This window comes from Mustela nigripes, chromosome 12 (assembly GCF_022355385.1).
Source record: "Mustela nigripes isolate SB6536 chromosome 12, MUSNIG.SB6536, whole genome shotgun sequence".
Taxonomy (NCBI): Eukaryota; Metazoa; Chordata; class Mammalia; order Carnivora; family Mustelidae; genus Mustela; species Mustela nigripes.
In genome coordinates this window covers 84,722,622-84,749,300 of record NC_081568.1, presented here as the reverse complement: position 1 = coordinate 84,749,300, position 26,679 = coordinate 84,722,622, and the positions used below count along the sequence as shown (strand labels likewise).

The 26,679-nt window shown below is 41.1% G+C and overlaps 1 long non-coding RNA gene across 4 annotated transcripts in view; it reads left to right on the top strand.

Annotated features, from left to right (window-relative positions):
• The window catches only part of LOC132027912 (uncharacterized), a 41,466-nt gene that overhangs the window by 9,310 nt on the left and 5,477 nt on the right, over positions 1–26,679 (top strand). For 3 of the 4 annotated variants that reach the window (XR_009407245.1, XR_009407244.1, XR_009407242.1), the window contains one exon: positions 3,551–3,653. This is a non-coding gene — a long non-coding RNA (uncharacterized LOC132027912). Of the gene's footprint in view, positions 1–3,547; positions 3,654–26,679 lie in introns of all 4 variants that reach the window. The other variant, XR_009407243.1, reaches the window with a different exon arrangement.

Here is a 26,679-nt window from a genome sequence, read left to right as displayed (position 1 = left end):
ACTTTTTTTTTCTTTTCTCTTTCTCTTTTTTCCTTGCTAATCACAAACCACAACATGAATTTCTGCAGGAGCCAGGATGCCATGTCACAAAAGATCAGTCTGGCTTCAGAGACTCTTCTTATTTTCCCTGCATGGAAGACAGATGTTTTTTGTTGAATCAGGACCATAATTTGCATCTGGTAGGACAATGGGCCATATTCTCCTCTCCTGTCTACACACAGAGCTGCATTGACAACAACAAGAGTTGCCCAGAGAGAGGCAGAATTTGGCTCTGCCAGCGCAAAATTCAGCCTGATTTTAAAGAGGAAATGCTGCAGTTAACATTTAGTGAAGAGCAAACCAGCTAGTGTATCTGGAAGTTTCCTTTAAAATTTCTTGAAATTTTCCTTTGAAATTTCCAGCCCAGCGTATGAAGTAATTCCAGACTCTAATGAGCTTCAGAAGCCTCTCGGGCTGTAAATAAGAACCAAAATGATAGTCTGTATTGGATCCAGGAGTTTCTTAGCCAGTGGATAAATTATTGTTATGCTCTATGTCCTGGTTTTCCCTCAGTGATTGATGTGTTCTCTTCTGTTTCCAGAAGTTTTTTCTAATATTCACCCTTCTTCAAAAGTGACCCTGAAAGATGAGTCAAAAGTTCCATACCTGTTTTCCATATGGGGAAGCTGAGGGCCCAGAAAAGTCAAGCAAATTTTTTACTTGTGCAACAAAGGAACTCTGGGTTCTCACGTGGTTATGGAAATAGTCAAAATGGAGATGAGACTTCTGCTTCCGTAGGTTATCTTTCCTATTTGTTTAAAACGAAATCCTTTACATTTTACCAGTTCCTAGGAGACTGCCTTTTTGACTCATGTAATTTGGAATCCTCTCTAATTAGAACCAGGACATCTCAGTCCTTCATCATGAAGAACTCTTAAGTCTCTTCTCCCCGATACAAATACAGCCCTTTTCTGGCTGAGCAGATCATTGCTGATAGTGTACACCCATATTGTATGGAGGGCTTAGAGAGAGATTCGTTTAATTCTGCAGTCTATTGTCTTTGAAACCTATATAACCCACGCATTCTGGGTTTTTTTGTTTTGTTTTGTTTTTCTTAGTAAAACTAAGAATTTATCTTCAGAGTTTCCTTATTTACTTTTAGGTTCCAAGATCTTTTGATCCTCTGGATTGAGAAATAAAGTAGATTTAACCTTGAAAAAGGAGAAAATGTAGAGAGGGAGTTATTGGTTTTGTGAATTTCAGATTTTCCCAAGGGACAAAAATGAAAAATGGATACTTCTATTTTTTTTTTTAAGATTTTATTTATTTATTTGACAGAGAGAGATCACAAGTAGACAGAGAGGCAGGCAGAGAGAGGGAGAGAGAGAGAGGCAAGCAGGCTCCCTGCTGAGCAGAGAGCCCGATGCGGGACTCGATCCCAGGATGCTGAGATCACGACCTGAGCTGAAGGCAGCGGCTTAACCCACTGAGCCACCCAGGCGCCCCATGGATACTTCTATTTTTTTAAGACCACAAAATTCTTGAACTATATGACGTACTTCCTTTTTTTAGAATGAAATTTGAAGGAATCTTAGAGATTTTTTATTTTTTTTTTTAAAAGATTGTATCTATTTGACAGAGAAAAAGGTCAAGAGTAGGCAGAGAGGCAGGCAGAGAGAGACGGGGAAGCAGGCTCCCTACGAGCAGAGGGCCCAGTGAGCTGGATCCCAAGACCCTGAAATCACGACCTGGGGCAAATGCAAAGGCTTAACCCACTAAGCCTCCAGGTGCCCAGGAATCTTAGAGATTTTTTAGTTCAATCTTCCTATCTTACAGATGAAGAAATTAAATTCAAATGAGTTGTAGTAAATCTTAGAGCTATTTCCACGTCAATATATATATAAACTTATTCTTTTTTTTTTTAATTTAAAAAATTTTTTTTATAAACGTAAAATGTATTTTTATCCCCAGGGGTACAGGTCTGTGAATTGCCAGGTTTACACACTTCACAGCACTCACCATAGCACATACCCTTCCCAATGTCCATAACCCCCCCCCTTTCCCGACCCTACTCCCTCCAGCAACCCTCAGTTTGTTTTGTGAGATTGTGAGATTAAGAGTCACTTATGGTTTGTCACCCTCCCGATCCAACTTATTCTTTTTAAAAACTGTGTAACTGTTTATTAGGATGTACCTTAATTTCTAGCAATTTTTCTTTGAGGAATATTTTTTCTCTGAAGAATATTTTATTTCCAATTTTTCTCTACTAAAAATGGTGCAATGAATAATCTTGTATAGGTATCTTAGCTCAATGAATGAGTATTTTTATAAGATAGATAGCAAGAAATGAAGTAAATTTTTTTTTTATCTTATTTATTTATTTATTTATTTGAGAGAGACCACCTGTGCATGCATGAACAGGCACCAGTGGAGGAAGGGGCAGAAGGAGAAGGACAAGCAGATTCTGTAACAGTGCAGAGCCTCACATGGGACTCCACGAAGGGCTGGATCTCATGACCAGGAGATCATGAGCAGAGGCGAAATCAAGAGTCTGTCACTCAATTGCCTGAGCTGCCCAGGCACCCCATCAAAATTTTAATAGAAATAGCTATGAAATTGTACCCCTGCATGCACATCTTTGCCAGCACAGGATGTTACCAAATTTTTAATTTCAGTTTTTAAAATAATTTTGGTCTGGAGAAAAAATAATTTTGGTCTTTTACATTTAGCTCATTAATTTATGTGAAATGTGCTCTCACATACTATGTGAGGTTGAGGACTAACTTATTTATTTTGTCAATATTTAATGTGAGAAGAGGAGCAGAGCACTAGTCATGTGAAGAGTAAGGACAGCAGCTGAAGGCGACTGCCATCCTAGACAGTTCACCCAGCCAAATGAAAGTCCTGCGGCCTACCGGACCTGCCCCTTGGGGCCATTTCTGAAGGCTAGTTAGGGGCCATGTGTTGTTACAGCAGAGTTGCATCACATATGCATTTGGGATTTAACTACACAGGCTTATTACTTTCTGAGGGCCCACATACTAGGAACTTCAGCCATTTAAGAGAACTATAAGTACAATTTTGCCTTCAGTGATTTTTTTCCCCTTCCATGTCAACAAAAGAACCTAGCCTGCCCACACCCCCAGCACCACCCAACAGATACACCCAAAATGTGTATAGAGCATGCAGGCTTTTTGTCCCTCACACACAGCCTCTGAGGCTCTTACAAAAATATTCCTTACAATCACATATATACACATATAGTACATTCCTGAAAGGCTCTTGAAAACATTTTTCTCCACTTCATTAGGTTTGGAGTTTTGAAGTTTTCCAGCGATTTTCCCCCCCACCATTAGGAATTGGAACCTAGCTGTCCTAATCCATATTAAATATGCTGCTTCTCCCAAGCTTCAGAATTCTCAGTACAGTGCTCTGGGAAGCCACTACCATCTGATACACTGTTGGAGTCAATTTACTGTCTCTGGGTCATTATTAGTTTAAGTCCCATGGTAGTAGTGGGAGATTTGAGTCTTAAGTATAAAAATTTTCATGCCATCACATCTATCAGCAGCCTTGCCCACAAGTGAGAGATGAAGACTATTGGCTGCCCATGGAAAAAGAAGATGTGGCTCTTTGAGGGAAGAAGACCCTTCCTCTTTCCTTCAGTGGCTGAGGTATGTCATAGGTCTTCCTAATTTCTATATTGACAGGCAGGGTCAGTGATACGATTTCATATCAAGACTTGAGAGGGGTACAGCAGATGCCTTTGGTGCCCACCCACATCCTCTAGCCCTCCTTGTTATTATAAAAACAGGTGGCTTCTGTGACTCTGCCTGAAGACTTACTGTGGCTGATGGAGCTCATGGGGCTTATGCACAGGGCTAGAGCCAAGTGCTGGGCAATGCCTTTAGAAGCAGAACTCAACCTGGGAATTGTGGTATAAGACTCTAAGGGGTACTCTTTGCAGTTTCCTTGGATGTCTCCCAGCTGCTCCAGTGATAGTGGGCTCATGCATTCTTCCTCTTTATGAGAGGCCTGTTCTTCCCTGTCTCACATCCCCATTCCCCCTAGCAAGATCCCCTTCCAGGTAACCTAGTTGAACTCCAATCCTTATCTCAGAACCTGCTTCTGGGATGACCAACCTGAGACAGGAGGGGACATCACCTTTGTAGAGGGGTATGACATATACTTTTGAAAACTGATACTAGCTAACAAAGCATTTTTAGGAGCTACTATTAAGTAATAACAACTTTTAGTTCTTCACTCTGGAGATGCAAAGACTTCTGGGAAGGATATCTGTTTTTACACAAAGCAGGGAGCTACAAAGTGGAAGGGGTGAATTTCAGGGCAGGTAATCCCTGTCAAACCTACCATCAAGCCTGAAGTGGGAGGACACTGGGCTTGCTCAGAGAACTCCCCAGGGCTCAAGCACCAGCAACATTACCAGAAGCAGCAGTGGTAAATAAAATATTATGTTGTGATTTCTCCATTTGAAAAAATATATATAAATATATCATTTTTTAAAAATGTCACTCAGGATTGCCAAATGTTGTTTAAGGGAAGGACTGTCATTGTTCTTAGGTGTTGTCTTCTCAAGTTAAAAAATTGTTAAAATATTCATATTTATATGAAACTGATTTTGATGGAAGATACTATTTTTTGTATAATGTTTTCCTTTGGCAGAATTAAAAGCGCCAACCATTTTCCAGTGCCCCTCTTTTAGTGCAGGGAGGGGGATGGTTCATGAAAACCTAAACTCTGAGAGCTACTGATCACAAACCCAAATGGATATACCTTTTCTGTGATGCAGGCGTTTATACAAACTAGCCATATTGCGAAACCAGTGTAATGACTAGTCCCTGACATCACAGGCCAGTCCAACTAATGAATTTTGGGGTGGTAGCAGAGGTACAGATTTCTCACAGAACATTTTTCTGGAGCCAACTGGCTAATCCCTCATGCCCAATGGTTGTCCTTGCGCTTTTCACCTGTCTGCCAGGATTTCTCTGGGATGTCCCTAAGCTTTCCCCAGATAGTCCAAATGCTTCACTATCACTGCCTCTCCCTCAGCGCCCAGATGTAAGGGAGAACAGAGCCTTCCCATGTACTGAGTCAATCCCCAGTCTCCTAATACCCCCTTCAGGGGGACATCACTTTAGAAAAGAACCTGCCTCAGTAGTAAAGGCTACATTTGTTGTTGATGATACTGTTTTAACTCTTTGAGGTCAGAATTTCACCCTATTGGGAGAAGTTATTACAAATTATCTGTATCACTCCATCCTTCAAAAAAAGTTCCTCCAGTAACAAAGCGCCATGTGTTACCTGCATAAAAATTAAATTCAAGCCCATTATTAATTTTAAATTGATAGAAACCAAAGGTACCATTAATGAAAAGTAAGGAACACAACTTTGGAGATAAGAGGAGAGTGGCTAAACTAAGGATGTTCTTACAAAAAAAAAGGTGGGTAATTTTTCAAAGAGATTGAGACAAGTACTGAAAATTGAGACAATTGTATGAAAGGAAATGACCATTTCTAGGGACTCTGGAGAAATGAATTAAATGGGGGCAGCTTTTAAAACTGAATAGGATGGGAGTAGTAGGGAGCGTCTTCTTGCCTCTATTAAAACACACAGATCCCAGCATGAAAGATCAGAGATGTTGCTCTTGAAATTCTTAGACAAACTATCTTTCTTGAGTACTCTTGTTTTCTGTAAATGGTAATTTTATACTATATCTCCAGTCTAGGGAGAAATGTGACCCAAGGAACTTTGGGCAGGAGAATCAGGAAACCCAACTGGCATGACCATTCTAGAACAAAGATTCCAGGTGTGATAGTTTGCCAGGGCTGCTGTAACAAAACAACATAAACTGGGTGGGTTAAACAACAGAAATTTATTGTCTCATAGTTCTGGAAGCTAGAAGCCTGAAATCAAAGCGTCAGCCGGATTATTTCCTTCTGAGGCCATGAGGGAAGGATCTATTCATGACTTCTCCCCTTGGCTTATAGATTACTGTATTCCTGTTCACATGCCCTTCTCCCTGAACACATGACTGTGGGTCTAAGTGTCTTCTTCTTATGAGGACACCAATCATATTGGATTAGGACCCACCCCAATGACCTCATTTTAACTTATACCTCTGTAAAGACCCTATCTCCAAATAAGGTAACATTCCAAGGTCCTGGGTGTGAATTTTGGGAAGATACAATTCAACCCGTAGCACCAGGCAGCCTCTCTGGCTTGTTTCTCTGCTGGAGAATGTTGTTCTCAATACTCTTACCGGCTCTTTCAATCCCAGCTTTCCAAGTCACTCAGCCCTTATGATGCTGCCAAGACTGCACCCTCTACGCCGCCACCCCCCCCATGCCACGCCCAGCCCCTCATTCACAGGACTATAAATATAAGAACTTTCCTGACCTAAGACTGCCAGGAGGGCGGGAAATGAGTGGGGAAGTGCTGCAAGGGTGGAGTTTTCTTTAACCTTTGTCAGTTGCATGAATTCTGTAATCATATCGACACTCAGGGTGTGGTGAACTGGGGGTCCTGACATCCTAAGGCAAACAAGCAGACTCAATGGCATTTGTTCTTTTCCAAATTCCAAGGTCTTATGTGCTCCAACCATAGATGACAAAATAGTTCCAGGAGAGCTGCAGTGTTTTGTTCTCCCTGCCAATTCATTAGCAACAGAACGGTTGCTGGGCTATAATCCAGCCAGGCTGACATCAGTTCCCCAGTAAAAGGAGGACACAACTGGAACTGGGTCTGTGCAGCCAAAAGGGATCAGGAGGGCTCAGCTGTACTGACACGCTGGCAAAAAAAAAAAAAAAAAAAAAAGAAGAAGAAGAGAAAGAAAGAGAGAGGGAGTGAGGGAGAGAGAGAGAGAGAAAGAAAAGGAGAGAGGGAGGGGGGGGGAGAGAGAAAGGAAAGAAGGAAGAGAGAGAAAGAGAGAAAGGAAGGACAAGACAGAAAGAAAGGAGGAAAGGGGAGGGGAGAAAGGAGAGGAAAGGAGAGAAAGGAAGAAATTTGGGGAAGTTTGCGGGGATGAAGAGGTCACCCACCTTCTTTAAGGGACTCAGACAGGAAGATAGGACGGAGGGTGGACTCGGCGTGGTCATAACACAAATTAGGATCGTGCCAGCATTGTCTTCAGTGAGTATTTAGAAAAATTAGGTTTTGCTTAACCTGCAAATAAAACCCATCAGTTTTAGAAACCTAAACTAAGAGCATGTGTGTAAAAAGAAACCTATATAAGGAAGCTGAGCTGGACTGTAGTTATGGGAGGCCCCGGAACAGCCCACTTCCTTTCTTTGTGCCTTTTTTATTCATCTCTAAATGTGGGGATGGTAATACAATTGCACTCCTCTCAACTTAAAAATACTTTTCTTCCGAATCACCTGACAAGGCTTTTTTTTACCCCTGTGCAGTGCCTGTAGCCATGAAGAGATCTTCCAGAGCCACTTTTATCAGTCTAGCAGATCTTGCTGGAAGCTTCTAGCACTCCAGATGCTGAATGCTCTATCACTGACTCCTCGCTACCCTGCTTGTCTTAAAGTGCCAAAACTTTATGTTTTTGCTGTTTTATTAGGAGCTTCCTGAGCTTTCATCCCACAGCATTTCTTCATTCCTACTTCTGGACTTTCCTCCCAGCTTTTACCATCTTAGAGAGTGAGCTTTGGATGCCACTTTATGGCTGGATATTATATGAGTGTGTCCACATCCTACCCTCTGTTTCCGCCACATGCAGCAAGGCAGGAAAGGAAAAATCATCATCCTCATGGCCCCATTCCCAGCTTCATGGAAGCAGAATGTGTCCCTGAAGGGGCAGGCACATTTCTGACTATGCAGGGGCTGGATAAGGGATCTCTGCATGTGGAAGACTAGGACACCAATGAGCTTATCAGAAGAGCAAAGTCCAGAGTTAGGTGGATTGAGGACAAATTATAATACATTTAATGCCTTACAAATTATAATACATTTAATACATTTAAATTATAATACATTTAATGCTTCAACCCCATTTTCCAACTGGATTTTCCTTGACTTAGGTATCCCAAAATGCTATGTTCTGCCATCTCCCCATCTATACCTTCAGATGCTATAGATCCTCTTGGATCCTCCCATTTAAATTGAATTCTTGAATACTAAATCTGACCCTGTTTCTTTAGAAATTATATTTATTCAACAGCAAGGAATGGGTGCCTCTTGTCCACCAAGCATAGTGCTTGATCAAAACAGAAAGGCTCCCCCTCCAACCGATGAGGGTTCAGGATTTGGGGTTTTTTGGGTTCTGGATTGGGACTTTGACTTTTTGAACTCACAGTACCCATGCTGCCTTTCCAAGGAGGAACTTGGCTTCCTTGCTAACGCAGAGCGTGGATACCTGCCAAGTCCCTGTGCTCAACCAGACATCCAGTCTTGACTCCTCCTGGGTTTTCCTGTCTCTGTCTGAAGCTCAGCACAACAGTCCCTTTGCCTGCTGATTCTGCTTGGTGAGTCCAGAAGCTCTGTCCACATACTGAAGGTTATACACCAGAGCCTTTAGGCCTACAAGGCCTTTCAGATTCTCAGCTTCTGTGGAATTTCTTCCCCTTTTGTTTCCTCTTGGGTCCACTCTCAGTCTGGCCACAATTAGACTATGACAGAGTTCTAAGACCCCAGCATATCTGAGAGCTCATCTGTGACTACTGAAAATGGGATCCAAAAGGGAACATCTAGCTTTTTCCATTCTGAACCACGCCAGTCTGACTGAACTGTCAGAGAAGTATCTGATGGCAACAACGTCGGGAGCCCAGCACAAATTTCTTAGCCACCCTTGCTTGGCCACCCTTTCTGCTCTGCCTTCTGTTTGGGGTAGGGGGAGACAGTCCCTGTGCAATGATGTGCAGGGGAAGGTAAGGGAAGTCACAGCCCATAACTAAGAGGCAGTCATACCTATAGGGTATTCCTGCCAAAAACACCGTGTGTGCAGCAAGGCAAAGGCAGGAAAAAAAAATCCTTGTAGCCCCACTGCATCTAAGCTGGAGGAGATAATGAGACATTCAAACTGGACATTCCTCAAAACAGTCATCCTGGACTCTTCAAAAATACTGGCGTCAAAAGAGATGATTTGAGGGGCACCTGGGTGGCTCAGTTGGTTAAAGCCTCTGCTTTCAGCTCAGGTCATGATCTCAGGGTCCTGGGATCAAGCCCCACATCGGGTTCTCTGCTTCCCCCTCTTTCTCTGCCTGCCTCTGTGCCTACTTGTGATCTCTCTGTGTCTCAAATAAATAAATAAAATCTTTAAAAAAAAAAAAAAAGAGATGATTTGAAAGGCAGGGGAGCTGTTTTAGATCAAAGAAAACTAAAGATGCATGATCCTTGATTGGATTCTGAATTTTAAAGAATATATAGCCACAAAGAACATTATTGGGACAATGATGGTAGTGTGTGTGTGTGTGTGGGTGGGTGGGTGGGTGTGTGTGTAGAAAGAGCTAGAAAGAAAAGCAAATGTGGTAACCTGCTAACAATTAGTAAATCTAAGCGTGCACTATACAGCTATCCATTGCACTCTTTTCTCAGCTTTGCTGTAGGGTGGAAATTTTTCAAAATAACCAGCATAGAACTTGAGTGTAGCCTGGTGTGGGGTGAATGGGCCATAGAGGAGAAAAGACAGATGAGCAGGCTGGCAGGAGCCAGGAGAGGCACAGCAGCTCCAGACTGCTTCTCCACCAGATTCTAGTCCCTGTGAAAAAAACAGGCAAAATACTCAGCGGGCAAACTGGCCACAAACGCAAGGAACCTGCAACTTGGTGAACACCTGGAAGCCTTGGGTCAGCCCCACCATCTGGGGACCAGATGTGGGTGCAGCAGGCAAATTCCAGGCCTGCTAACAGGCGAAGAACTCCCAATAGTGCCACGTGTGGCCTTTGGAGGCGCAGGATTGGGAAATGCTGAATGATCAAGTGCTTGGCCGTTGTTCCAGAGGCCAGACAGGATTGAAGCCAGCAGGAACTGACACGTCTGCCTGTGGCCTGAGGAGCCCAAAGCCCGCCTGAGGTGGTGGTGGGGGTTGGGGGGGAGACTCATAGGAGGCAGGGACCTAACTGGTTCTCTTTGCTCTTAACTGGGTCAATTTTACATTGCCAGATTAACTTACTGATTATGCTCACAGATTTCACCCTAGCTTTTTTTGCGTATTTTTCTTCTATTCTCTGTTTGTAATTCTTTCTGACTGTCTCTGTTCCTCCCCTGGTTTTATGCCATTATGATGTATGGAAAACAACTGGAAGACTCTCTACAGTGTCTTAAAGTGCCTGTGTATAAAGATGTCAAACAAACAAACAAACAATCCAAAAACCTCAGCAAATATCAAAGCTGGTTTTGGACTCAGCAGTGTCCACTTTGTTTGACATGCTGTTTCTAAAGGGCCAGGAGCTAAGTGCTAAAGTGGCCAAGCATCCAAGCCTTCCCCCTGACTGTGTCATCTTCTGATATTTCCATAAGTTTTATGGCCCTTCAAGGAATGGCTGACTTCTCCTTGATTCTCTTTTAATCTCAGCTGTCCTGAACAAGTTCTGGACAGGACCAGCGGTACAGCCATCGCCTGCCCGAGGCTCGTGAGTTTTCTTCCCCTATGTGGAGGTGTACAGCACGAGAGGTCAGCCAGGGGCTGGTGGGACAGACCCAGCCAAGGGCTCTGCGTTTCCACCGTGCAGCTCAGTAACAAAGCAGCATGACAAGCTCTGCCAAGACCATCTGTTGGGAGCCAGGAGTAGATGATTTCCCGGTGTGAGCAAGGAAAACAGCAACAGAGTTTGCTACAACTGTGATTAACACACAGGATTCAGCCAGGAGAAGGCTCCTCCTGAGTAATCATAACATTTGCACAAGTGAAGTTAAGCAAACCCCAGTGGTTTTCACTCTCAATCTCTTTCTCTTTCACTCTCTCATGCTCTCTCTCCTCCTCCTTTGAGCAACAAATCCCTATGTTCAAATATAAATATCTGGCAAGAGCCAACAAACAAAAGAGATAAAAACTCAGGCAATCTGATTTTTGTGAGAGCTGTGGACTTATGTGGCCCTTCCCCAGTCACCCCAGGATATTTTCAGGGTGGTTAATGCCCCCACTGAATGCATGGTTTAAAACCATTGCTTTGATCCATCTTTTCCATACACAGAGGGAAGATGGTGTCTTCTTTGACCATGCCTTCTAAGGTGTTTATATTTTTTTAAGATTTTGTTTATTTATTTCGAGAGAGAGAGCAAGTGTGACCTGGGGGAGGAGCAGCAAGGGAGGGAGAGAGAGAATCTTAAACACACTCCACACTGAGCGGGGAGTCTCACTCGGGGCTAGATCTCACCACCCAGAGATCATAACCTGAGCTGAAATGAAGGATTAGATTTGTAACATGTTTTACAAACACCTCCCCACCATTCCCTGAGCTGTCTTAATGCTTCGACACATACCAAGAATGGATGGGATCTGTTGTATTTCTTTCTTGGAAGTCTGGAAAGTATTCTTTGACAGAAAAAGAGTCTAATGATAACTCATGATATCTACAAAAACAGGCATTGGCCTGAACTTAATGTGTTTCATCCTACTAGAAAAACAGAGGTGTGATCACATGGTTCCGTTTCCATGAGGCTGAAACTGTAGCGTGTGTGGACCCATCCTTCAGCTCCCTCATGAGATGCAAGAACCCCATGGCATGGCCACCCTCACAGGTTCTGTTGTGTTGGCTTTATGTTAAATCAACATCTTGGATCCACTGAGCTTGCTTCATTTTTTTTTTATCATTACACATTGTATTGGCTGCTTACTTTTCCTACCATCGACGATTAATTACCTTTTCATCTATAACCTCAAATGTCATGGGATAGAAAACTGTGGGAAAGTTCACCTCTGAAGCAATGGAAAGTTCCCAAATGTGAGAACAACACAGTAACCTATAACAGGAAAGGCCATTACACGGGGTTATTACATCAGCTATCACAATAGCAAAGACTTTTGAAGTGGAAAAAAATTTATACGACTACCAGTCATCCCAAAAGAACAATGTGGTTTTTAGTCATTTGTTTCTAAATCATTTGGCTCATTTCTGAGCTACCTAGTTATTTTTTAATTTTATTTTGTTAGTACTTAGACTCTGTTTTCCTAGACAAAATGCTCTACACTCTCAACATACAGATAGTGATGATCCACACAGGTCATGATCTTTCCTCAGCTCTAGTCCCCATCTTGCCCCTTCTGGGAATCTCCAGAGAGCCTATGAGCCCACCAGAAAGTTCACGAGCTACCACCACTCTCTTCTCCTGCCCTGCTCTTCAGTGATGTCGACTCCTCCCATCTTCAGTACCCATACAATTGTGTGAAGTTGTCTCACAGCAGCCTCCAATGTCACCAGCCAACCACCCCCCTACAAGCCCATTTCCACCCTCACCACCCCTGGGACATAGGGGGCTGCAGTGTATCAATACAGAGGTGAATATTCTGGAGGTCATGAAGTCTCTCTCCCTTTTGTGTAACCTACCTATGTGAGCAGATTACTGAGACAGTATTACCTTTCATTCCTTGCCTTAGAGCTTTTATCAAGAACAATTGTCTTGGTCTCTTTGGGCTGTTATAACAGAAATACCATAGGCTGGAAGTCCAAGAACATATCATGGTTGGGTTCTAGTAAAGGCCCTCTTCTAGGTTGTAGGCTGCTGCCTTCCCACTGTGAGCTGGGGGAAGAAGGGGCTAGGGGACTCTGTGGGGTTTCTTTTATAATAGCACTAATCCCATTTAAGGGGGCTCTACCCTGACAACAGTAAGCACATCCCAAAGGCCCTACCTCCTAATACCATCACATGAGGCATTATGATTTCAGCAGAGGAATTTGGGGGTAGGGGGGGCGGGTGGATAAAACAGGCAAAGCACAGAAACAGTGCTTTCAGATTTTATGCACAGGACTTTCTCACCTAGGACTCCATTCTGGGTACATGGAGGGAAGACTAGAGTTTGGGGAGTCCTGTGTGTTTAGAGCCGTGCCTCCCACAAGAAGACTTAATAAGCTTTTCTGTTACATGAATTCTCTCTCCTGAGTTCCTTGGTCCCTCTTGCAGATCAGTTTCTGGCAGCTCAGTTGACCAAACAGGCCCAGATACATCTAAACCCCAACAGGGGATGGTTTAGGCTTAAGCGGAGGCCACTGCTGCATAGCTTTCAAGTTCAAATTTACTTCAGACTCTTTACTCAAAATGTATGCGTTTTTGTTTTTGCTTTTTTTTTTTTTTAACAGACAACTTTGGTTACATCAATCATTCATTCCTAAGTGGATCATTTTCTTTTCTTTTGCTTTGTCTTCATGAGCTCTTAGAAGTGAAATGGCAGATTGGTGAGGTTATTACCCACCATTTGATTCGTACACATCAACCACATGGGTAGAAAGTATATCATTCCTTTTTCTCCAAGTCCGCATTCTGTTTGCCTAAAATAAATTTATTCAAATGGATCTTCACTAGGATGAGGAGAAATTGGAACCCTGGTACACTGCTGGTGGGAAGGTAAAATGGTGCAGCCACTTAGGAAATCAGTTTGGCAGCTCCTCAAATAGTTATACAAAGAGTCACCCTGTGACCCAGCAATTTCACTCTGAGGTACAGAGCTCTGACGATTGAAAACACAGGTGCGCACAAAAACTGACACACTGACATGCATAGCAACATCATTCGTCATAACCCAAAGTAAAAACGCCCTAGATGTTTATCAACTAATAAACAGTGGCAGTGGCTGCACAACCTTGTGAATACTAGAAAGCACTGAATTACATACATACTTTAAAAGGGTGAATTTTATGATATGTTAATTATATCTCAATTATATCTGCACAGTAAGCACAGACCACAGAAAGAGCCTGCCCTTTTTTTTTTTATTCACTGAAATCCTGTCCAGTCTTTTTTCAGATTTCTTTATTTCCTACCTAACATTCTTTTTCTGTTCAAGAAGAACCTGCATTTTAAAGAAAAAGTTAAATACGGATCTATGTTTGTAGCAAATTGCAGCTTTCTTGCGAAAGGCAAAATCTTTCTAAAGCCCAAGTAGAAAGAATGAATGTGTCTTTGATTCATTCATCTGGCAAATGTTGAAAACATGATATGGCAATATGCCAGGCCCTGCAGAGATAATGGTGACCAAAGCAGATATGTCCTTGGCTGCACGGGGAGCTATAGGAAAGTCACTACAAGTTGACAGAAGCTGTACCCAGGAAAGCACACAGCTCTGTGGGGGCACACGGAGGAACACCCACTCAGACCTGTGGGGCCAGGGAAATCTTTCTGGAGCCCTCAATGTCTAATAGAGAACTAAAGTCGAGCCAGAGTCAGGGTCACAAGAGCAGAGGGAGGAAATGTTCCAGAAAGATGGAACAGCATGTGCAAAGACCCTGAGGTGGGAGAAAACACAGCATATTCAAGGAACCACTCAGAATGGCTCTTGAAAAAAGATACAATCAAAACATTCGGACTGAGCAAGTCCAGACTGCTATGTTTAGGAATTCAGTACATTTGCCAGGGTTCCAACTTGTTCAAACTCCACTCTATGTGTCACTTAGAATGTTTTTAGTTGCAAGTAAGAGAAAGTCTGACTTCCACAGGAATAAAGAGTTAAGATGTTTATTATTTCCCATGACAGGGAGGGCAGAAGTAGGGCAGACTTTCAGGAAAGGTGCATTCGGTGGTTTGTTGATGTTTTTAAGGACCCAGCTTCTTTCTGTCTTTCTCTCTACTACCCACCCATTCAGCTTCTTACAGCAAGTTCCCCTCAAGGCCACACAATCTGAGGTAACAGGCTTCCATGTCCTCTTTGATCAGGAGAGACTCTTCTTTGCTTTTCTCCAGTGAAGTCTTTCCTGGCATCTCATTGGCACAATTCCTGAATAGAGCACTGGTAAGGGAGTAGCCGCCGTGAGTGCCTTAGATTAATTGTTTTCAATGGTTTGAATGCTGGGGCATCACCCTTAGTGTGACCACAATGGGGAGCTTAAATATAGGTGGGTGCCTTGGGCTGGCACTGCATTTACCAGCCCCTGCCTTGAACCAAGAATATGTCCAAGTCCAGTTTCAAAGTATGATGAGTAATGTGGTTTTTGTTGCCACAGGTTTTGTGAAAACTGGCTATCATACTGACAAACTTCCTAAAAATTATCTTTAAACCTCTTTCTCTTTCCCCAAATTTCCACTCCTTACCACTGCCACCACATCTCTTTCCCTCTTTCCACCCAATCTTCCTCTCCAGACCTCTCTTAGCCAAACTGGTTGTTACCTCTTTTCCACTCCTTTTCTTTAAATCACTTGGCTCGCATTTTCCACCCAGCAGAAACCACTCCTTCCCCTCGTGAAGGAACAGACTTTCAGATCACCTACTCTTCCTCTTGCGTGCTCCTGAGGGTTTCCCATTTGCCCTGCCAGGAATTCAACAGAGATCTACAAGTTGGTATTAGTGTTTCACCACACAAAAACCTCGATCTGGAGATTTCCAAGTGTTTCCAATCAACAGGCCTATGAATTAGCCATCACTATTAGAAGTTGTGAGTAGTCACCAGAAATTGTTTTATGTGGGAAAAGAATTAACTTCAATATGGTTAAAAATACCAAAACTATGACAAAATACAAACCATGTCCAAAGACAAACAAAAAATTGGGAAATATTTGTAAAATTCATGACAATTTCTTTAATGTAGATAATTATTTTTACAAATCTCTAAGAAAAAGATGACCATCCCAAGGCAAAATATATGAGCTGTCAGTTGAAAGGGAGATAACATTTATTTTAATTTTTGCCTATCAGATTGGCAAAGATTTGGAAACTTACTAGTCCCCAGTGTTGGCAAGAATATGGAGCAATAAGTGCTGTTGATGGGAACATCATTGGAACATTTCTGGAAGTTAATCCACATTTGTTTCAGTATTTTTTAAATATTTACTTTTGGTTGATTAATGCTTCAGGGAATTTATTTTAAGAAAATATTCAAGCAGCATCATAAGAATTTATGTACAGGGGATTTATCATAACCCTTTTTCTAAAAGATTTTATTTTTAAGCAATCTCTACACCCAATAGGGCTCAAACTCAAGACCCTGAGATTAAGAGTTGCATGTTTTACTAACTGAGCCAGCCAGGTGCTCCCATAACTCTTTATTTTTATTTTTTTAAAGACTTTATTTATTTATTTGACACAGAGAGAGAAATCACAAGTAGGCAGAGAGAGAGGGGGAAACAGACTCCCAGCCAAGCAGAGAGCCTGACGCGGGGCTTGATCCCAGGACCCCAAGACCATGACCCAAGCTAAAGGCAGAAATTTAACCCTCTGAGCCACCCAGGTGGCCCCCCCCATAACTTGTTTATATAGAAGAAACAACTTTACTGTCCAACTAATTTAATTAATTATGGTAAGTTTGTTTTTGCAAAGACTTGCTTACCTATGATTGCATCTCCAGAATCTAGCATCTCCTGGCATCTCCAGTGCCAGGTCCATATATGGATATTTATTGAATAAATGAACAAAGAAATATATTGGATATTCTACAGATATTAAGAATAATGATACAGGGACACCTGGTTGGCTCAGTGGGTTAAAGCCTCTGCCTTCGGCTCAGGTCATGATCCCAGGGTCCTGGGATCGAGCCCCGCATCAGGCTTTCTGCTCAGCGGAGAACCTGCTTCCTCCTCTCTCTCTCTGCCTGCCTCTCTGCCTACTTGTGATCTCTGTTTGTCAAATAAATAAAATCTTTTTTAAAAAAATGATACATATTTACTTTCATTGAAACAGAAAATTGTCCATGAGCTATTATTAAAAGGAAAGGCATATCAACAAGAGAAAGGATAAAAACCATATGATCACTTCAATAGATGCAGAAAAAGCATTTGACAAAGTACAAATTCCATTCATGATAAAAATGCTCAACAAAGTAGGTTTAGATGGAATATACCTTAACACAATAAAGTCCATATATGAAAAACCCATGACTAACATCATCCTCGATGGTGAAAAGCTGAGAATCTTCCCCTAAGATCAGGAATAAAACAAGGAGAGGAATCTGGGTGTTTCAGTCAGTTAAGCGTCTCCTTTTGGCTCAAGTCATGATTCCAGGGTCCTGGAATGGAGTCATACATTGGCTCCCTGCAAGGGATCTACTTCTCCCTCTCCCTCTGCCCTCCGCCCTGCTCATGCTCTCTCTCTCTCAAACAAATAAAATCTTTTTTAAAAAAGGGAATAAGGCAAGGGTGTCCACTGTCACCACTTTTACCCAACATAGTACTGGAAGTCTTAGCCACAGAAATAAAACAACAAAAAGAAATAGAAGGCACTGATATTGGCAAGGAAGAGGTAAAATCTTCACTATTTGCCAATAGCATGATACTATATATAGAAACCCCCTAAAGGCGCCACAAAAAAAAAAAAAAAAAACCTACTAGAACTGATAAATGAATTCAGTAAGTTCATAGGGTACAAAATCAATATGCAGAAATCCTTGTATTTCTATACACTAAAGATGAAGTAGCAGAAAGGGAAATTAAGAAAACAATCCCATTTACAATTGCACCAAAAATAATAAAATATCTAAGAATAAACTTAACCAAGGAGTTGGATGTCCTATTCTCTGAAAACTATGAAATACTGATAGAAGAAATTGAAGATTGACACAAATAAATGGAAAGACTTGCCATGCTCATGGATTGGAAGAATAAATATTGTTAAAATGTCCATACTATCCCAAATAAACTATACACTTAACGCAGTCCCTGTGAGTCTACAGATTTAATGAAATCCCTATCAAAATACCAATACCAAGAACATTTTTCACAGAACTAGAACGAATTATCCCAATATTTGTATGGAACCACAAAAGACCCCAAATACCTAAAGCAATTTTGAGAAAGAACAAAACTGGAGGCATCACAATCCCAAATATCAAGATATACTACAGAGGTATAGAAATCAAAACAGTGGGGTTGCTAGCACAAGAATAAACACATAGATCAATGGAACAAAATAAAGAGCCCCAAAATAAACTCACAATTATATGGTCAATTAACCTTTGACAAAGGAGTCAAGATTATGCAATGGGGGAAAAGCCAGTCTCTTCAACAAATGGTGCTGGGAAAACTGGACAGCTACATGCAAAAGAATGAAATGGAACCACTTTTTTATACCATAAGCAGAAATACTCTCAAAATGGATTAAGGACCTAAATGTGAGACCTGAAACCATAAAAATCCTAGAAGAGAACATGGGTAGTAATTTCTCTCTGACAATGGCTGTAGCAACATTTTTCTAGACACGTCTTCCTGAGGCAAAGGAAATAAAAGCAAAAATGAGCAATTGGGACCACTCCAAAATAAAAGGCTTCTGCACAGCAAAAGAAACAATCAACAAAACTAACAAAACCCAGTGAATGGGAGAAGATATTTACAAATGACATCTCTGATAAAGGGTTAAGTATCCAAAATATATAAAGAGCTTATACAACTCAACACCTGAAAAATAAATAACCCAAATAAAAATGGGCAGAAGACAGGAACAGACATTTCTCCAAAGTAGACATCCAGATGGCCAACAGACACTTGAAAAGATGCTAAGTATCACTCATCAGCAGGGAAATGCAAATCAAAATGCTCAATCAAATACCACAATGAGATACCACCTCACACTTGTCAGAGTGGCTAAAGTAAAAAACACAAGAAACAACAAGTGTTGGTGAGGATGTGGAGAAAGTGGAACCCTTTACACTGTTGGTGAGAATGCAAACTGGTGCAGACACTGTGGAAAACAGTACGGGGTCTCCTCAAAAACTTAAAAATAAAATTACCATATGATCCAGCGATTTCGCTACCAGGTGTTTACCCAAAGAATATGAAAACATTAATTCAAAAAGATAGATGCACCCCTGTGTTAATGCAGCATTATTTACAACAGCCAAATTATAGAAGCAGCCCAACTATTTTCATTCATAAATGACTAAATAAAGAAGATGTGGTGTGTATATGTACATATGTACACACATACGTACATACATACACAGTGAAATATTATTCATTCGTGAAAAGGAATGAAATCTTGCCATTTGCAGTGACATGGTTGGAGCTAGATAGTGTAATGCTGAGAAAATAAGCCAGTGATCACTGTGAAAGTAGGTTTGTAAGGATAGGAGGATAAAATAAGTTATTTACAGTATGTTGGTTTGATTTAATTATTTAGACATATGGTATGTGGGCTTTAATTTGTATTCTTGTCATGGGTTTCACAAATGTTAGGGACAGGCCTGGAGGCAGAGAACAAAACTAAGTAGACCAGTTTGTCATGTGAGGAACACCAGATGTCATATGCAGGGATCTACAGAACGGTATAGATGGTGCTTTCTAACCTCAGGGACAGCTTGGACCTAGATTTGTTTTGGATGACATTTATGGCTTCCCATAGGTTCACTGGTATCTTCTGGACTCTAGTAACTATGGGAAGAAGAGAACCAATTTTCCTAGATGCATCATGTGCTATCCTATGATAATTTGTAATTTAACAATTCCCTACTGGACCTTCCAGTTGTTTGCCATTGTTTGTTTGTTTTGTTTTGTTTTGTTTCTATTATAAGTAAATCTGCAGTGAACGTAATTACTTAAAATTCTTCAGTTATTTCCTTAAGCTAGATTTCTAGTAAAGAAAATACTAGGTTGGGGGGTATTAACACACTGAAACACTCTTGAGACATATTATCAAATTCCTTTCTCAAAAGATTGTTCCAGCTGCCTCTTATCATTGCCAAGAGCCTGAGTTTGTGGGGACAGGAGCCTCTCACAGTGAACTGGACCAGAAGTCAGAAGAGCTGGATTGTGGTCCCTACTCTGCCACAAACCAGCTGTGTGATCCTGAGAAAGGATATTTAAAAAAAAAAAAATTTAAATGTGTGTAAACCTTACATGCTTTGGGGTTTTTGAAGATTTTATTTTTATGTAATCTCTACACACAATGTGGGGCTGGAACTCACAGCCCTGAGATCAAGAGTCACCTGTTCTTCCCACCGAGCCAGCCAGGTGCCCCAAAATGTTTTTTAAATCGCTTTCACATTTTCCCCCCTAACTTTGCAACCACCCCCGTGAAACAACAGGGAGAGATTATTCCCATTGGAAAGATCAGAAAGCAAGGCCCAAAATGGTTAAGTGGTTTTTCCAGGGTTACGACTGGTAAATGACACGAAATGTACAACTTCTGGTTCCTATTTCAGAATAATTTCCATTATCTCACACTGCCTCTTTCTTCTCATCTTGTCACGCAAACATTTTGGATCTCAAGGTAGGCTCTCAAGGTCCCCGTGCTTCCCAGATTTCACTGTGCACACGAGTCACAAATTCCCTGAGGAACCTTGTTAAAATGCATATGTAATCAATAGGTCAGGGTAGCATCCAAGCTTGTACATTTCTAACAGGCTTCCAATGACACAGTGCTGCTGGTTTGTGGACCTCACTTTGAATAGGAATGTTTAACAGAGTCTCTTACAATCCTCTGACAAAAATATTCCATATTTGAGTATTTTTCACCTAGGATAAAATGTTATCATATATAGAAGCCATGTATTCATATAGAATTCACCAGGTTCCACAATGCATAGATCAGTGGGTGAGGATCGATAACAGACTGCAGCCTGGATTCCCTCATTTTCTGCTCATTTCAAATAATAAAGCTTGAAAAAGAAGCTAAGCCTAATAAAGAAGCTCTTTGAAACCAAGTACATGGATTGCAGGAGCAGTCTGATACTGAGCAGGACATTCACCAAGAAGGCAAAAGCTATCCACACGAGAAATTAAGAACCCCAGGGCGTGTGATTAATACTCGCAAGGGTGGGCATTCCAGGCACGGGACGCAGCCTTGGAAAAGCAAAGGAAATAGGAATGGGTCACAGGTTTTAGGAACAATGAATAGACTCATTTGGGAGGAATGTATAATTCATGTAGGGAGATAAGGTTGGAAGAACAACCCCAGGCCAGATTTTTATTGCCTGTGGATACTTGGTTGAATTTAGACTTTTACTGAATAATCCAGAGGTGTTTGCCACTGAACGCTTTTGAGCAAACGAATAACATGAAAAAGTGTTAGAATATAAATTTTCAGAGGGCAGTGACTGGAACGTTAAAAAACAGAATATGTTGACTGTATTGGTTAGTTACATATGACAAGGGATGGAAGACTTTAACGTGAATCTTCAAGGTTTCAAATCTGGATGATAGGAAAGTGATGGTACCATCGGCAAAAATAGGAATGTTGGGGGATAACTAGCCTACATAAATAACTACAACGACATTGGTCCCACCAACTTTAACAGCCTGGCATGGCTCAGAATGCTATGATCACAGTGGCAGAAGAAAGGTTATTTTTGGATAGTTTTGCCCTGAATTGTATGATTATTAGTTAAAATTCTGTTACAGAAAAGGGCTTATCCTTGGTTTTCCAGGAGTGATGGGTATGCATGAATTTTTGCCTCTTTTCTACCCATCCTAACAACTGTCCCTGGTTACACAGTTGACTAGGAGTAGAAGGATATTCATGTGCTTGGATCAGGACCAAACTAACTGGTCTCTGGGGTTCCAAATCAGAAGGAGGGCCACCATGAATTCCTGCTTTCTGCCCCCTCTCAGGACATAACCGCTATATAAAGACATTAATCTAATTCTGAATTCATCCTGATTTAGCATGGTCCACTAGAAACTCCCTTGCTGGAATCTGAAATTCTTTATAACTGAGTTCAGTTCATAAATGCACTGACTTCATTGCCTTATAGAGGCCTTGATGCCCTCAGAATAGCACAGTTATTTGCAGCAAAGGGCAGACCTTTGTACTCCATTGGCAGCTTCTGCTCCGTAGAGCTTGTGGGAGCCTGAGAGGAAGAAGCCCAGACATGCATGCAATTTCCTCCCCTGTTCAATTCACTCCATTGTCTTTTTTGGTGGTTTGACCTCTTATGACAATTGTAAGGTATCTTGGAAAATTCTGAGCTATAATTCATAGCTCTTGCTATACAGACAGAAGATTTTTAATTAAAATGAAAGCAATAATAGAAACATTTTCAAAGAAGGGTTGAATTTTTTTTAAGCTACACATCTTCATCAGATTCCAACAGGGATAGTCTCCTGTGTGGATTTTTTTCTTCTCACTTCTTATCATGGATAATTAACAAGAATATGTGGAACACCCACTCTGTTCAGAGCAATATAATAGCATGCCATTGTTTAGAGTTCAAAACAAGTTGCTAATTCAACAGCCTCAATAAAAGAAGTGGTTTTTTTTTTTTTTTCCCTTTGTGGTGGCCCTTTTTATCTGAGGGATTGACTGTATCTCATGGTAGAATTATGTGGTAGAATATAGCATGATTTATCATAAATTTTCAGTTTACTATGAAATGAAATGGGGAGGTGATCCGGAACCAACAAGAAAAGAATTTATGTCCATTTTCCACCCCACCCCCCACCCCCCCGCTCCGGCTTCTGACAGTTCTAGTGGCAAGAGAGATGTTCCAAGCTTAAAGGAAAGGCAGGAGCAACAACACCATCCGGCACAGTGAGATGTGTAATGTGTTCGCAGGATAATTCTGTTTTTGTTTGGTTGTAAAAACCTGCCCTGTGTTTTTATTACTCAGTCACTTCTTGAGCTAGTAAGCCTGATACAAGCACAGAAATGCATTCAGATATGTCTTTAATCACAGGATAGCCTTAGAGAACAAGGAGCTGATTCAGAACAACTGATTGTTTCAAACACAGTCACACAGCAGATACCCACCAAACCAAACAAGAACCTTACAGCTTGCTTAAGAGCAAATGCACTGATAGAGATGATAAATCTCTGCCGGAAACCAGCTAGATTTCATTTGTTACTTCAGCTGTTTGGCAAGATCTTTTCAACATATACTTTTTAAAAGTCATTGTTTTTTTAATCTGCGGAACCGGATGGCTTCTTTGAGATGTCACTTTATCTTGACATTTGGAATGATGATTAAAGCTTCGCTTACGGGTCGTGTCTAAACCCAAGTTGAAGGGAAGAATTTAGGTAAAATCTCTGGATGATTTGGGCCAAAAAGGACTCTTTTGGTAATCTGGAGCCCACTTCTGCCATGTTTCACTTTCAGTAATGGAGTAAAGGGGTCAGAGACTAAACAGTGTGTATTGCTTCAAGCTTTGCGTTTTTCTTTGGCGATATTGTCCTAAATCTTTCAGAACATCTGCTTTACTAAGTTTTATAGGTCAAAATATCATTTGAGGGTAATATAGCTTTTACCTATGTTTATAAAGTTAAATCCATTATCATCAAAACCTCAAACTATTCATTTTTCTGTCCCTAGAAACATGGTTTAAAATGTTTAGTGTGACATGAAAATATCCCTAGTTGATACTTTCCTCATTTTGCAGTTAATGTAGGGGCATCATAGAAGGCAGTCTCAGCATCAATAATAAACAATATTATTATTTTTAAATGAAACTTTAATTGGGGTTATTATAGATCCACATGCAGTTATAAGAAATAATACAGTGAGATCCCTTGTAGGCTTTGCCCAGTTTCCTTCAATGGTAACAATTTCTAAAATTGTAACTCAAATTGGGATATTGACATCGATACAATCCAGAGATGATCTATTTCCCTACTGTTTACACCACATTGCCATTTATATAGTTTTGTGTTCTCTCCACACAGTCAAGATACACACAGTGCCATCACCATAAAGATTCCTTATGTTGCTTTTTAATAACCACATACACTTGTCCTCCACCCACCTGAACTGTATTATTTTTGACCAACCAGGTAATTCCCCACATAGATTGGAAAGCCAGTGTATACTGTGATTAATAGATTAAGTTCCACTGCCTGAGTTTGCCTGTCTCTGCCACCACTCTAGGCAATTTATATACCTGACCTTATTCAATCCTCACAAAAGCCCTATGGATAGATATCCTTGTCCCTGTTTTCATATAAGGAAACTGAGGCTTAGACAAATGAAAGACAATACAGTATTTGCCTAGAGTAACATGCTAGCACGTATTTGAATTGCGATAAAAAACCAGATCTGACTGCCCCCAAGCCCACGCTTTTCCACAACAGCAAATTTATTAATTTCTAAGCGTCCCAGTTAAAGCAGAGTGCTGGTTGTTAAGCATTTGTCTCAGCCTCAAATTCCGGCTTCTAGTCACTGCTTTGTGAACCAAAGCACAATTCTCTTTTGCCGTTTTGCGCTTTGCAGGTTCTGCCAATAGGAGGCGCTAGGGGAACAAGTCACTTGCTCCTTCCTGTTTGTTTCCGGTTCCTATCAACGTCATCAATGTCACCCTGCAAACAGCCCTTCATCCCGGCAGTGTCAGTCCCTTCTAGTAGCCACAGTTAATTCCAGTCTGCAGGTGGTCCACATACCCACAACTGGCTTTATTGAATCCCTCAGTGATGCCATACCATCCAATCACAACCCCACTTCAGAGATCTGGCTCCCAGTAATTCTGGGTCCCCCCTCCGAGTTCCTAAGGCACCCTTAGATCTTTAGTCTCTGCTTCCTGAGCTTCTAAATTGTAATATTCCAGGTTCCACCCTTTGTTCCTGCAGTCCTGAAATTACTACTTCTGTGATAATCACTGCCTGAAGTTGCTACTTCTATGATATCTTCATGTTCTTTTTCCGTGTTTCTGATTTCCAGCACTTGCTCAACTGTCTTTATATTAAATAACTGGCAGATTATTTATTATTTAAGTTATTTATTAGATAAGTTAATTATTTATTAAAATAATTGCTATGGTTTCTGACTCCTGACTGGGCTCTGGCTGATACAAGGAGCTAATTCTTTTTTTTCTTTTTTTTTTAAGATTTTATTTATTTCTTTGAGAGAGAGGCAGTGAGAGAGACCATGAGTGAGGAGAAGGTCAGAGGGAGAAGCAGACTCCCCGTGGAGCCGGGAGCCAGATGTGGGACTCGATCCTGGGACTCCAGGATCATGACCTGAGCCGAAGATAGTCCAACCAACTGAGCCACCCAGGTGTCCCAAGGAGCTAATTCTTAATTTGGAAATTTATTTGCAAGATTGACCAAGAGCGTGACAAAATTTTTTAGCAAATAGGATGTGTTATAATACTAAGAAAAAAATATTTGACACTTTTAAATATGGCACAAGGACGATATGCCTCTTCCCTTCAGTGTCATCCTGGCATTGTAGAACAGGCCTACCCACATATTTCACAGTTCTCTAGGGAAATGCACCTTTAACTTACTATTTGTTATTGCTTAGGACCAGACATAAACTATAGAAGACTGATAAGTGGCAAATGACTTTTTGTAGAGGAGAGTTGTAAATAATCTCTGTTGGGTGGAAAAAGGAATCTCAAAAATTACGGTTTTGTTAACCCATAGGACATTCAACAGGTTTTTTGAAGTTAATAGACTTTACTTTCTGGCAGTTTTAGGTTTACAGATAAACTGAACAGATAGTACAGACAGTTGAGTGTATCCTTGCTCTCCTTGTCTGGACTTCCATCGTTTCCCATATTAGTAATATCATGCTTAGTGTGGGAACATTTGTTACAAGCGTCAAGCCAGTATTGATCCATTATTTTTAACTAGAGTCCATAGTTTACTCTATGGATCATTCTTTGTGTTGTACTGTCTGTGGAATTTAGCAAATGCATAGTGTCACATATCCACCATTCACATATCATACAGAATAGTTTCCCTGCCCTAAAAGTGTCCTATGCTTCACCTATTCAACCTTTCTACTTTCCATGTATCCCTGGCAACCACTGATCTTTTTTTTTCCTGTGATAATAAGTAGAAAAATTTTTTTGTTTATCATTTAGTGAGTTGTTCTCCTCAATTATTAAATTAATATGTATATACACAAGGAATAAAATAATGCAAAAATTTAAGAGGAAAAAGTTAATCTGTGTCCTCTATCTCTCATTTCTTGTCTTACTCCTCTTCCCAGAGATAATCATGTATCTCAGGGGTGCATTCTTCTACAGTTTTCTTCCTGTTCTTACGAAATGTGAGTTTATGTGTGTGTGTATGTGCAAACCACTGATTTGATTTTTTAAAAGATTTTATTTATTCGACAGAGAGGGACACAGCAAGAGAGGGAACACAAGCAGGGGAACAGGAGAGGGAGAAGCAGGCCCCCCACTGAGCAGAGAGCCCGATGCAGGGCTCAAACCCAAGACCCTGGGATCATGACTTGAGCTGAAGTCAGACGCTTAACGACTGAGCCACCCAGGCGCCCCAAAACCACTGATATTTTTATTGCCTCTTCCAAACGCCAGATGGTTGGAATCATAGAATATATAGCCTTTTCAGACTGGCTTCTTTCTCTTAGTCATATGCATTTAAAGTTCCCCCATGTCTTTTTGTATCATTTGTTTTTCGTGGTAATACTTCATTGTATGGATATATCCGTTTATTTTTCCATTCACTTGTTGTGAAACCATCTTGATGGTTTCCACTTTGGGGCCCTTATAAATTAAGCTGCTATATCAGGGCACCTGGGTGGCTCGGTCAGTTAAGCATCTACCTAGAGCTTGGGTCATCATCCCAAGGTCCCGGGATTGAGCCTCATATAGGGCTCTCTGCTCAGCGGGGAGCCTGCATCTCCCTCTGTGTGCATGCTCTATCTCAAATAAATAAATAAAATCTTTTTTTTTTTAAGCTGCTATAAATATGTGTGTGCAGGTTTT